The sequence below is a fragment of the Solanum stenotomum genome, chromosome 8 (genome assembly GCF_019186545.1).
Source record: "Solanum stenotomum isolate F172 chromosome 8, ASM1918654v1, whole genome shotgun sequence".
Classification (NCBI taxonomy): domain Eukaryota; kingdom Viridiplantae; phylum Streptophyta; class Magnoliopsida; order Solanales; family Solanaceae; genus Solanum; species Solanum stenotomum.
In genome coordinates this window covers 1,978,536-1,990,368 of record NC_064289.1, presented here as the reverse complement: position 1 = coordinate 1,990,368, position 11,833 = coordinate 1,978,536, and the positions used below count along the sequence as shown (strand labels likewise).

Sequence of the window (11,833 nt, the reverse complement as noted above, 5' to 3'; positions counted from 1 at the left end):
TTCAAATATTAATTATATCACAAACAAAAAACAATAGTCAATGATCAATCAATAAAATCGTAAGCCACCCCATCATCCATTATAGGACCAATTATTAAAATTACGAGAAATAAACTCATCAATTGAGTATCGTTTTAATTATATTCAAGGAAAATGAAGTTTAGACCGATTTTAACTTCAACGATGGAAGACAGGAAGCTTATCAAGAGAAATTAGCCCTCGATTCCGAGTTTTTACTATCTTTCATCATAATATTAACTTTTTCCCCCTATTTCCTTTTCCTTTTGCTTAGTTTTATATTATTTTTACGAACAACTACTGAACAAAAAATTACTAGTGTTTCTAATTTGAATTCATGCTAAATAAACCTATTAAAGGTTTAAATTTTTCCTGCTAAAAGGTTCTTCATTTTTAGTATTTAAGTATAAGATGTCGTCTGATTAACTAAGGGGTAGAGGAATATATCTTAATCATCTCATTATGCGTACATTACTCGATCGATGCATAATACATAATTTTATATTACGTATGTTGTACAGCAATTGATGCCTGTCCCAACCAACGTGTTATATGGCAAACGAATATTATATAACTTGTAAAGGTTTAATTTTTTGTTTTTTTTTAATAAGACAGAGATTCTGAATTTGTTTTTCCTGTCATTTTCATATCTTTAGCTAAATTAAAAATACAACCCCTAAAGATTTCCTTGCAGTAGGTATTGTTTATCTTCTTTTTGCTGGCATATTGACTCTTAAATTAATTCTGATTTTACCAGGACATATCTTTAATTTTCTATAGTGCCAAAATACTATTAGTCTCTTTATCCCAATTAATATGATTTACTTTTATTTTTAATCGGTCTAAAAATTAAAAGAATAACATATTTCTACGTTTAGTAACAATTTAAACTCTAAAATGCTCATTTTAACTTAAATGAAATGATTTCTATCCACACAAGTATATATGACTTATTTTAAACAAAAATTTTCAAAAATCTTTCTTTCTTTTTTAAACTCCATACCAAATTAAACTAACTCATATAAAAATTGAGACGGAGGGAATACTTTGTTTTATTGAAGAACGTACAGTGGGTGCTTGATTAGTGACTTTCACTGTCTGACTCTTGCATCATGATATGATAGGTTTCTTGAGTACTTTCACCATGAACTAAAATTACATATTTTTCAGAGTACTTATAGATAGATAGGATGGAGACTACACAAGGATAGGGAAAATAGGGGTAGAAAACAAAAATATACTACTAGTCGTAGTACATATCACATACTCTCTTTCCGTCTTAATTTATATGCATGACACTATTATACTTTGAGGAATATAACAACTTATAAATTTGTGATTTAAAATAACTCATCAATGTTGTTATCAATATAGAATTGTGTCATTTCTTTTTTGAGACCGAAAAAAAAAATGACATAGGGACAAAGAAAGTAAGTAGTAATTACATCATCACTACATAAAATAAGAAGAAGATAAAAGCTAGTACTAATTCAGTGGAAGCAAAATAAAAGCTTTCCATGAATAAATTCCATTACAAGTTCACACCTACAAAATAAAATTAAAATTAACCCCAGTACCCTACATTGTTACATCCATTGCCATTGCTAGAGCTACCTCTAATCAACTCCTTAACTTCTTCAATATTAGTATGATGATCATACTGTAATTGACTAGTTTGAAAGTTATTCCCAAAATATCCATTTAACTTTTGATGATCATCCCAAGTACTACAATAATTGTCAAGTGTAAACTTTTGGGTTTCTTCTAAAGGAATTTGACTCATTATTTCCTCTTTCATAGCTAATTTGGTTTCAACTTAGCCCATCAGATGAGGAACAAGAACTAATTGCTTGCATGGGATTCATTAAGCTTTGATCATGAAAATTATAAGAATGTTGATTATTTGTACCTAATTGAAAGTTCATCATGTTATTGTTGTTGTACTTGAAATTTGGTTGGACTAGTGGAATGGGCTCTAGATATGAATCTCTTAAAAAGATTTGAAATTGATGCTTGGGATTGGGTTTGAGGTTGAAAAGTTGTTTGAAGAGTGCTTGTAGGAGGAAACAATATATTAGATGATGAGTGAATAAAACCTATGAACTTCTTCTTAAGCTTTGTGTTCCAATAATTTTTTATATCATTGTCGGTTCTTCCGGATAATTGAGCTGCTATACCTGACCACCTGACACATAAATGTACAACATTTAAGCTTATATATATATATATATGTTAACCATATAAATAGTTTCTACACTATTAATTAATTTGATTTAACCATCTACGGATAACATGAGTATATATATCAAACATGTTGCGAAAAGTTACATGTTATTCAAGTTAACTTATATAAATAGCGTAAAATATCTTTAAAGTACCAATATACAAAATTTAAAGTCAAATTCATAAGATAGGAATGCTAAACCTTTTTGTAATAACGATTGTTTGGATATTTTGTGATTGTTATTGCTAAATTTGTTGTGGAGAACATATAATATAACATGATATGAAATATCAATTCCAAATTAAAAAAATCTTGAATGTCAAAATGAAATAAAGATCTGACTGCATGTACTTAATTGAAAAAGGAAAAATTTAGAATAGTTTCAACATTTTTGGATTTGTGTTCTATGAGGCGGAACCAGGATTAGGAGTAATTTGGGGTTCTAAATTTATTCTAAATTTCCTTTAAAATTGATAGGGGGTTTGAACCCACAACTCTATAGTGTGGAAAATATCTCCACTGCCCCTTTCTTACCACAAAGTTATCAATCAATTTTGTTAGGAGTTCACAAGTTAACGAAAAAGCTACTGGGTTCATTTGAACCCACGAACTCCACCTAGCTCCGCCTATGGTGTCCTAAAGCTGTATGTGTGTAATTAAAGACTTGATCCAAGATCTAAAACTGGCATGCATGCAGAAGAAATGTCTATGGAGTATTACTTTTTTTTTTGAGTCTTAATATTTATCTTTTAATTTCCCTTTTTCTACACCATTGAGGTTCTTCTTTCAATTTTTTTAATTTAATGAGATTTATTTTAGTCTCAAAAGTCATATGCAAACACATGATAATTGAAGAAATTTAAGGGGCACCAAAGGTAGTAGATAATTAATTAGTGACCAAAACAGAAAATAAAATAAAATAAAATGGAGAACTGTTAAAAACTAATTTGTAACCTGCTTTCAATTCTGGCATATAAACTGCATATAACCCTATCTTCCTCTTCAGAAAAATTACCATGTCTTATATTTGGCCTTAGATAATTTAGCCATCTCAATCTACAGCTCTTTCCATATCTCTTTAGTCCTGATCCAAAACCATAATCTCATCAAATTATACAAACAACAAATATAAAAGAAATACATTTCCACATGCATAGTCATCAATATATAGCCGGTGTCAAGATTTGAACTTTATTGGTTCTAATATTTTCACATGTATACCTCCTTATTAGAAGTAGTATCAAGTTGTAATCGCGTAATTTCTTTTTCTTCGGTACTTATTAGTGTCTATTACTTCATTTGCTTTGGTATCCTGTTATTTTTATTGTCTTATTTATTTTTTTGCAATCCTGCTTCGAATGCTTCTTCTTTTTTGAGTCGAGTGTCCATTAAAAACAATATTTTTATCCTATAAATGTCAGGGTAAGGTCTCCGTACGTAGATTCCATTTATGATATTACACTAGATATGTTGTTATATTTTTGAATGTCCATATATTGAATTAGTTTCCTAATATAAATATAAAGTTTGAAATAAAAGTTAATGGGATCGATCGAATCCGTAGGTTTAGTCTCTTGTAGCTGCACCATGCATGGTCATCAACACATAAAGAGATGAAATAAAATTAAAAAAAGTATTTTTATTTGGTTTTCTTACCAACTTTTTGAGGAAGAGCAATCCAATTTCCACCAGTACCATATTTTTCAATGAATTCTTTAAGCTTATCATCTTCTTCAGGTGACCATGGCCCTTTTTTCACATTAATCTTATCACAACAAGGAGATCTTCCCATTTCTAGTCTAGATAGAGAAATGTACAAGGACTCTTATTCTGTTATTTGTCTTATATAAAGAGTGACTTGGGATTTAGAACAACAAAATAAAGAGATTAAATTAATTAATTAAGAGGTACACTTTTTTATAATAATTAAAAGGTATACAGGTCAAATGGATAGGCCTATTTCTAATTTCTTCTTCTTTTTTTTCAAATAGTTTTAATCTCAAATACTATTGGAAAGGTCTTAATTTATAAACTTTGCATTACTCTTAACCTTGTAATTCAATTGTTTCATGTGTTCAGATAAAATAAATTTGCTTAACTAATTGATGATTGTAGCTTGATTAATACTGAATAATTTGACATCTTCCAAATTACTCCCTCAGTATTAAAATACTTGTCATAGTTTTCTTTTTTAGAGTTAAACAATCTGAACTTTGATCAATATTTTAAGATATAAAAAATTATAATTTATAATATTTTTTTATATAATTTTTGAATATCCAAATTTTAGTTTTAAAATATCGGATATATCTAATCTAATTATTTAACTTTGAAAATTAATAAATGTACTCTTAAAAAGTGAAACATGACAATTGTTTTAAAACGGAGGGAATACTAAGGTATATTAATTGTAACTATTACTAGTAGGAAAAACCAAATACTATAAGAGAGACACTGTACAAAACGTGTGAGTAATCCATGTAGGATGGAGCAATGTGCTTCCTCATATGATTTTTGAAAAATTTCAAGATATGCTAACTTTTCATGTTAGATTAATTTTTAATTTTTAATCATGGTTTTGAAGTCGGGATTTATTTAAATTTTGGCGTATATTGAACTTGTATACATATTATAAAATAAAAAGAGGGTCGAAATTGATGGACAACTTACAATTTTTTTATTTAAAATCAACGAATTCAAATATATCGGAGAATGGCAGTACAAATTCCCTCGGTTAAAACAAAGGATCGTCTGTCGATTTCCTTAAATTAAAAATTGATATAATTTTTTGGAAAAAAACAGTAGACGTCGAAGGTTTTGTTCGTCGATTTTCATCAATATAAATGTAGCAACTTTGAATCGAATACAAGTATTTTTATACATATTGAACAATTCAACCCCTAGACTACATATGTTATTTGATAAAATATTTTTGTTGTTTATAATTTATACTCTTCAACCGCAGTTTTACACTTGAAAAAATGTTGGATTCCCTCAGTTTTCATATATTTTTTTTAAAAACGAGGGTCTCCGCTGTTTCACAAAAACAAGATTCAATTTATTTAAAAAAATAATTTTATGTTTAATTAAAATAAAATAAACAAATTGAAACGAGGAGAGCATGAAAGGGCAAGTACATGTCGAGATACAAATAGATTTTCTGCTAAACCTTTTCTGTAGAGTCCTTTTGTATAGTGACATATCAAAATAATTACATCGTCCTCTCTCCTTTAGTCATATTGATACCAGGTAAAATTAATTCATTGGTCGTAAATGAATGTGCAGGTTCTTGTAGATTAATTGACTCATTAATTAACGTTATTTCTTGAATTGTCCCTTTTGCACACAGTAGCTAGCTAACTATAGACAGATTATATTTACTGCTCCTGATAAACATTATTGGAACACTTCTAACATACAATTAATGAACGTACCTTAAAAGTTCTACTGTAATATGAAATTGAAGTTAACCAACTACCAAAAGGACTAATCGAAAAAAGTTTTCTTGGAGGGGTATTCAAAGAATATCGACAAATTGCACCAAATTCATAAATCAAATTAAATTAAGATATTTAAAATTTGACTCTCTAGCTCACCTCTCTCCCTATGTTATGTATTTTGTATTTTAGAACTTATCTAGTCTGATATATATATATATATATATATATATATATATTCATAGACTATCTCGTTCGCTTCCCTCCTATGTAGTTCGTTTCTCTCTATTTCAATGCATCTGGTAGCAAAAATACATGTATGTAAATGTATCTAATTTAAATATGATATGAAATTATTAATTAGTGAGATAATCTGTAATTGTTTCAAAATATAGGAATAATTATTCCCTCCATTCCATATTAATTTAATTTTTGAGGCATTTTTCAAATTAACTTAATTGTTTGGTTTTCAAGACTACTTTTAGAGTGTTCTTCCAATTTTACCCTTCATTAGTTAGTATTGGAAGTAGTGATTAATTAATATTTAGTTATTTTAATCACAAATTTGACAATAATTAATAAGGGTAAAAATGGAAAACTATGTTTAATTTATGTCTTAATCTATTTTTCTTAAAGGGTGTGAAACACCTCAAAAATTAAATTAATAAGGAATGGAGGGAGTAGTAAATATAGTAGAAATGTTTATTTGATTAGGTAGTTATGGGTTCACGGATATTGGATTTAGTGAGCCCATTTAAGGTGTCTCGTCCAAGCCTATAGTTTGTTCTATCTTGTTATTTGTGCTAGAATTTGATGCTTTTGATATAGGTTCGGCATTGTGAGTGATATATGGAAAAAAAATGATAAATATATTCCTGAATTATCATAAATGGTATGTCAATATCCTTCGTTGTACTTTAAGGTTATTCATATTCTTACCGTCAATCTTTTGGGTTATATTTACCCTTGTAACAAACGGAGGGTTACGTGTTATTATCTAAATGGTCTATCCAAAATCAATTTAATTTTTAACCACAAATTAATAAAACCCACCCATCTACCCATAATCTAACCCACCCACGACCCGCATAACTCAAACCCTCGATTCTTCCACAATTTTTTTTTTCCGTCCAGCAATAGTTCTAAGGTAGGAGCTTAGTCGTCGCCGTCCTAATCTGCTCCAACTTGCACCTTGTTAGCACATTATAAGTGATTACATTCACTATTTTCTGGTCAATCATGGTAGCTATGGACATACCCATCATTATCGGTAAAGAACACGACAATCTTGATGGTTGTAGTAGGTGTTTGTTCTTGTGTTCCGTAGATTTAGTTTCCGTCTCCGCTACCTTTTCGGTTGTTCTTTATGAATCTCTTATTTGGATGGTTTAACGTGTGTTCTCTCTGGTAACCCATTTAAGATCTATCAATTTTTTCTCTCTGGTAAACCATATGAGAAACCATCTAAGAACTTCTATTTTCTTTGGTGAACCATATGAGAACTTGTGTTCTCTGTGGTAAACCATTTGAGAACCATATGTTGATTGTTTGTAAACTTCCACTGATAGCTTCAACTTACACATCATTAAGAGCAAATATATTGGAAAAATAAATTCTTTTTCTTCATTTTCAGGCTCTTTGGCTTGTTCAATTTGCTTCTCTTCTTTGATTTATTCTTCATTTGTGTTGCCGATTCATGTTGGGAGATTGTGAAATTCATTCTTGATAGTTCAAGTGAGTGTCGTTTGTTTTGAGATCTATGAGGAGGCATCAAATGATTCAAAGTCGGATCGCAGGGGACCAAAGACTAGGTTTTGCGGGTTTGAAGTTGTGAAAGGTTACATATGGATGGAGTTTTCAATTGTCAGAAATAGCGACATAGAAGTCGGCGTGTAGGCATTTGGGTTGGGCTGCCAGAATTATTTTCCGACAAAGAGTAAGGTTCAAGTATGAGAAGGCAACTGGAAATTATAGTATAACAAAGGATATACGCATAGCATTTACGATAATTCGGGACAAATTTATCCTTTTTCCCATGATATATTGTTGTATAATTTGTTGGATAGTGCTAAATGCATGGTGTTTTGACTTGTGGAAGCTGCACTCTTCGGCTGGTTGATGACAGAGCTATGGACGAAACCAGGAGAGCACAATCAATCCAATTCAATTCGACATAGATTGGGTATTATCAATGGACTGATAAAAACAATAGAGAGGCTCACGTTCGAGTTTTCTTTGAAAATGTAACTGATGAGAAAATTAAGTGATATTATTTACCTTTTTTGAAATATTCTCTCTCTTGATTTTCTCAATTATGTTATTAAATAATTGTATTCTTTCAAATTAAACAAATTAAAAAAAAAAACATAAATCAGATATATAACAAACTAAAATATTAACATTTTTAATAAATATTGAAAATGTAGCTAAGAAATTCTATTAAAATGCTAAAATATTGACATTTTGAAAATTTTCATATTAATTTGGGGTAGGGCCGATTAACCATCACGTAATCTTTACCTTGCTACAGCATGGACTTTCTTGGGCCTTATTAATATGGGCTGGGCCCATCATCCGTGACAGATATGCTACTCAATAACAAATTTTAAGGAAAAATTACTTAAATATACAACACTTCTTTACCTATTCTCAATATTTTCCAACTCTTTTACTAAAATATAAAAATCCCTTATTTTCCCCCAATTCAACTTAACCGGATACTTTATTAGTTTAAGTATCCGTCCGTTATTAATTAAAGTATCCGTGCTGCTATATTATGCATCCACCCGTTAATTAAGTATCTGTGTTGCTAACAACTTAATAATTTAAGTATCCGCCCGTTATTAATTAAAGTATCCGCGCTACTATATTATGCATCCGTCCGTTAATTAAGTATCTGTGCTGCTAATAACTTAATAATTTAAGTATCCGCCCGTTATTACTTAAAGTATCCGCACTGCTATATTAAGTATCCACACTGCTATATTATGTATCCGAAAAACACTAAAAAAAGGAATTTTTGGTAATTAATGAAAGAGTAGGGAAATGAAGTAATTTCTTTCTTATACTATGTCATTTGCCTAATTTTTACAAATTTTAACGACAGCACTATTAGCTACAAATTATAAACCCAAATTCATTGAATTCTACTTAACCAGTGCTTCCGAAGATTTACAAATGGGGTTTAGTTCTATGAGGCTTACTTACTAAGCGTCTGAATGTATGTTTTAAATATGTTTAACGTCTAATGTTCGGAGCTTGCTTAATAGATCTTACATAAATTATGTGTCGAATTATTTAGTTAACATTATTAACCCTCATAATTCTTTAAAAAATGAATAGTAGTTAATAGTTTTTTCTTAGATAGAAATAAGAAGATTAAGAGTGACTCAAATAACAAATTATAGTATTACATATTTACTATTTGAGAACACAATTGGGTGATTGGGTGAATAATACTCAACATTTGTTTTAAAACTCAAATATCTAACTTTTATTCTTTTATCATAACCATTTATTCTGAACTCTAAACACATAACCATAATGGATAATAATTCCCCAATCTTTTTTTTTTCCTTCTCTAAGAAATAATATGATCAAACACGTCTATGAGGAAGTCATCCCAATTTACTAGTCTTAATTGGGCTCTTTCCAAGAAAATACTTTCTATATAGTAGTCCTATACTCCTATTAGTGTTAAAATTTGTAGTTCTTTATACTGTCCTCTACAATTAACAAGCATGAAGAAAATTAAAGTTATTTTAAGTAGTAGAAATACGTCAAATAAAAGTTGTTTGTTACATGGAGTATATAATAATATAATATATAAATACATATAAGTTGACTCATGTTTAAGATTAATTGGCTTATGATCCCAAGTTGTTGTAGGGTTGACTCAATCCAAATGCCTAATTATAAATGGAAATTTTGAAACGAGATAATGTTAGGCTGTTACTCAATAGTCAATAGTAATAAGGAAGAAAAAGTCTTGACACAATTATATGACTGTCAAACATTTTCACATTGTGGGTCAACTAGACTAATTAGTTAAATCCAACTACTAATTTAATATATTTTTAAGCTTATATTATATATAAGGAAAATAAAAAAGGGAACATTTTATTTTCCAAGTTGAGTACTTGGTTTGTGTATATTGTAGAAAAATATGGCTTACCTAAGATGATACTATTGCTAAGCAATGTCAACTTTAATGGGGACACTTCAAATATTAATTATATCCCAAGCAAAAAAACAATAGTCAATGTTCAATCAATCAAATCGTAAGCCACCCCATCACCCATTATAGGACCAATTATTAAAAATACGAGAAATAAACTTATCAATTATTATCGTTTTAATTATATTAAAGGAAAATGAAGTTTAAATCGATTTTAACTTCAATGATGGAAGGTAGGAAACTCATCAAGTGAAATTAGCCCTCGATTCCAAGTTTTTACTATCTTTCATCATAATTTTAACTTTTCCCCCCTATTTCCTTTGGCTTTTGCTTAGTTTTATATTATTTCTACGAACAATTGGTGAACAAAATTTACTAGTGTTTCTAATTTTAAATTTTTCCTACTAAGAGGTTCTTCATTTTTAGTATTTGAGTACGAGATGTCGTCTGATTAACTAAGGGGTAGAGGAATATATCTTAATCATCTCATTATACGTACATTGCTCGATCGATGCATAATGCATAATTTTATATTACATATGTTGTACTGCAATGATGCCTGTCCCAACCAAAGTGTTAGATGGCAAACGAATATTATATAGCTTGTAAAGGTTTAATTTATTTTTATTTTTTTGAATAAGACAGAGATTCTGAATTTGTTTTTCCTGTCATTTTCATATCTTTAGCTAAATTAAAAATGCAACCCCTTAAAGATTTCCTTGCAGTAGGTATTGTTTATCTTCTTTTTGCTGGCATATTGACTCTTAAATTAATTCTGATTTTACCAGGACATATCTTTAATTTTCTGTAGTGCCAAAATACTATTAGTCTCTCTGTCCCAATTAATATGATTTACTTTCATTTTTAATCGGTCTAAAAAAGAATAACATATTTCTACGTTTAGTAACAATTTAACTCTAAAATGCTCATTTTAACTTAAATGAAATGATTTCTAGCCACACAAGTATATATGACTTATTTTAAATGAAAATTTTCAAAAATCTTTCTTTCTTTTTTAAACTCTTTACCAAATTAAACTAACTCATATAAAAATTGAGACGAAGGGAATACTTTGTTTTGTTGAAGAACGTACAGTGGGTGCTTGATTAGTGACTTTCACTGTCTGACTCTTGCATCATGATATGATAGGCTTCTTGAGTACTTTCACCATGAACTAAATTTACATATTTTTCAGAGTACTTGTAGATAGATAGGATGGAGACTACAAAAGGATAGGGAAAGTAGGGGTAGAAAACAAAAATATACTACTAGAAGTAGTACATATCACATACTCTCTTTCCGTCTTAATTTATATGACACTATTATACTTTAAGGAATATAACGACTTATAAATTCATGATTTAAAATAACTCATCAATGTTGTTACTAAATATAGAATTGTGTCATTTCTTTTAAAATTTCATATCAAATTAAACTAGCTCATATAAAAATTGAGACGGAGGGAGTACTTTGTTTTATTGAAGAACGCACAGTGGATGCTTGATTAGTGACTTTCACTGTCGGACTCTTGCATCATGATATGATAGGCTTCTTGAGTACTTTCACCATGAACTAAATTTACAGATTTTCAGAGTACNCAATTTAACTCTAAAATGCTCATTTTAACTTAAATGAAATGATTTCTAGCCACACAAGTATATATGACTTATTTTAAATGAAAATTTTCAAAAATCTTTCTTTCTTTTTTAAACTCTTTACCAAATTAAACTAACTCATATAAAAATTGAGACGAAGGGAATACTTTGTTTTGTTGAAGAACGTACAGTGGGTGCTTGATTAGTGACTTTCACTGTCTGACTCTTGCATCATGATATGATAGGCTTCTTGAGTACTTACACCATGAACTAAATTTACATATTTTTCAGAGTACTTGTAGATAGATAGGATGGAGACTACATAAGGATAGGGAAAGTAAGGGTAGAAAACAAAAAATATACTACTAGAAGTAGTACATAT

The 11,833-nt window shown here is 29.4% G+C and overlaps 1 pseudogene; it reads right to left on the bottom strand.

Moving 5' to 3' along the window:
- Positions 1-1,582: 1,582 nt before the first annotated feature.
- On the bottom strand, positions 1,583-4,034 carry LOC125874495 (transcription factor RAX1-like; annotated as a pseudogene).
- Between the last annotated feature and the right edge of the window lie 7,799 nt (positions 4,035-11,833).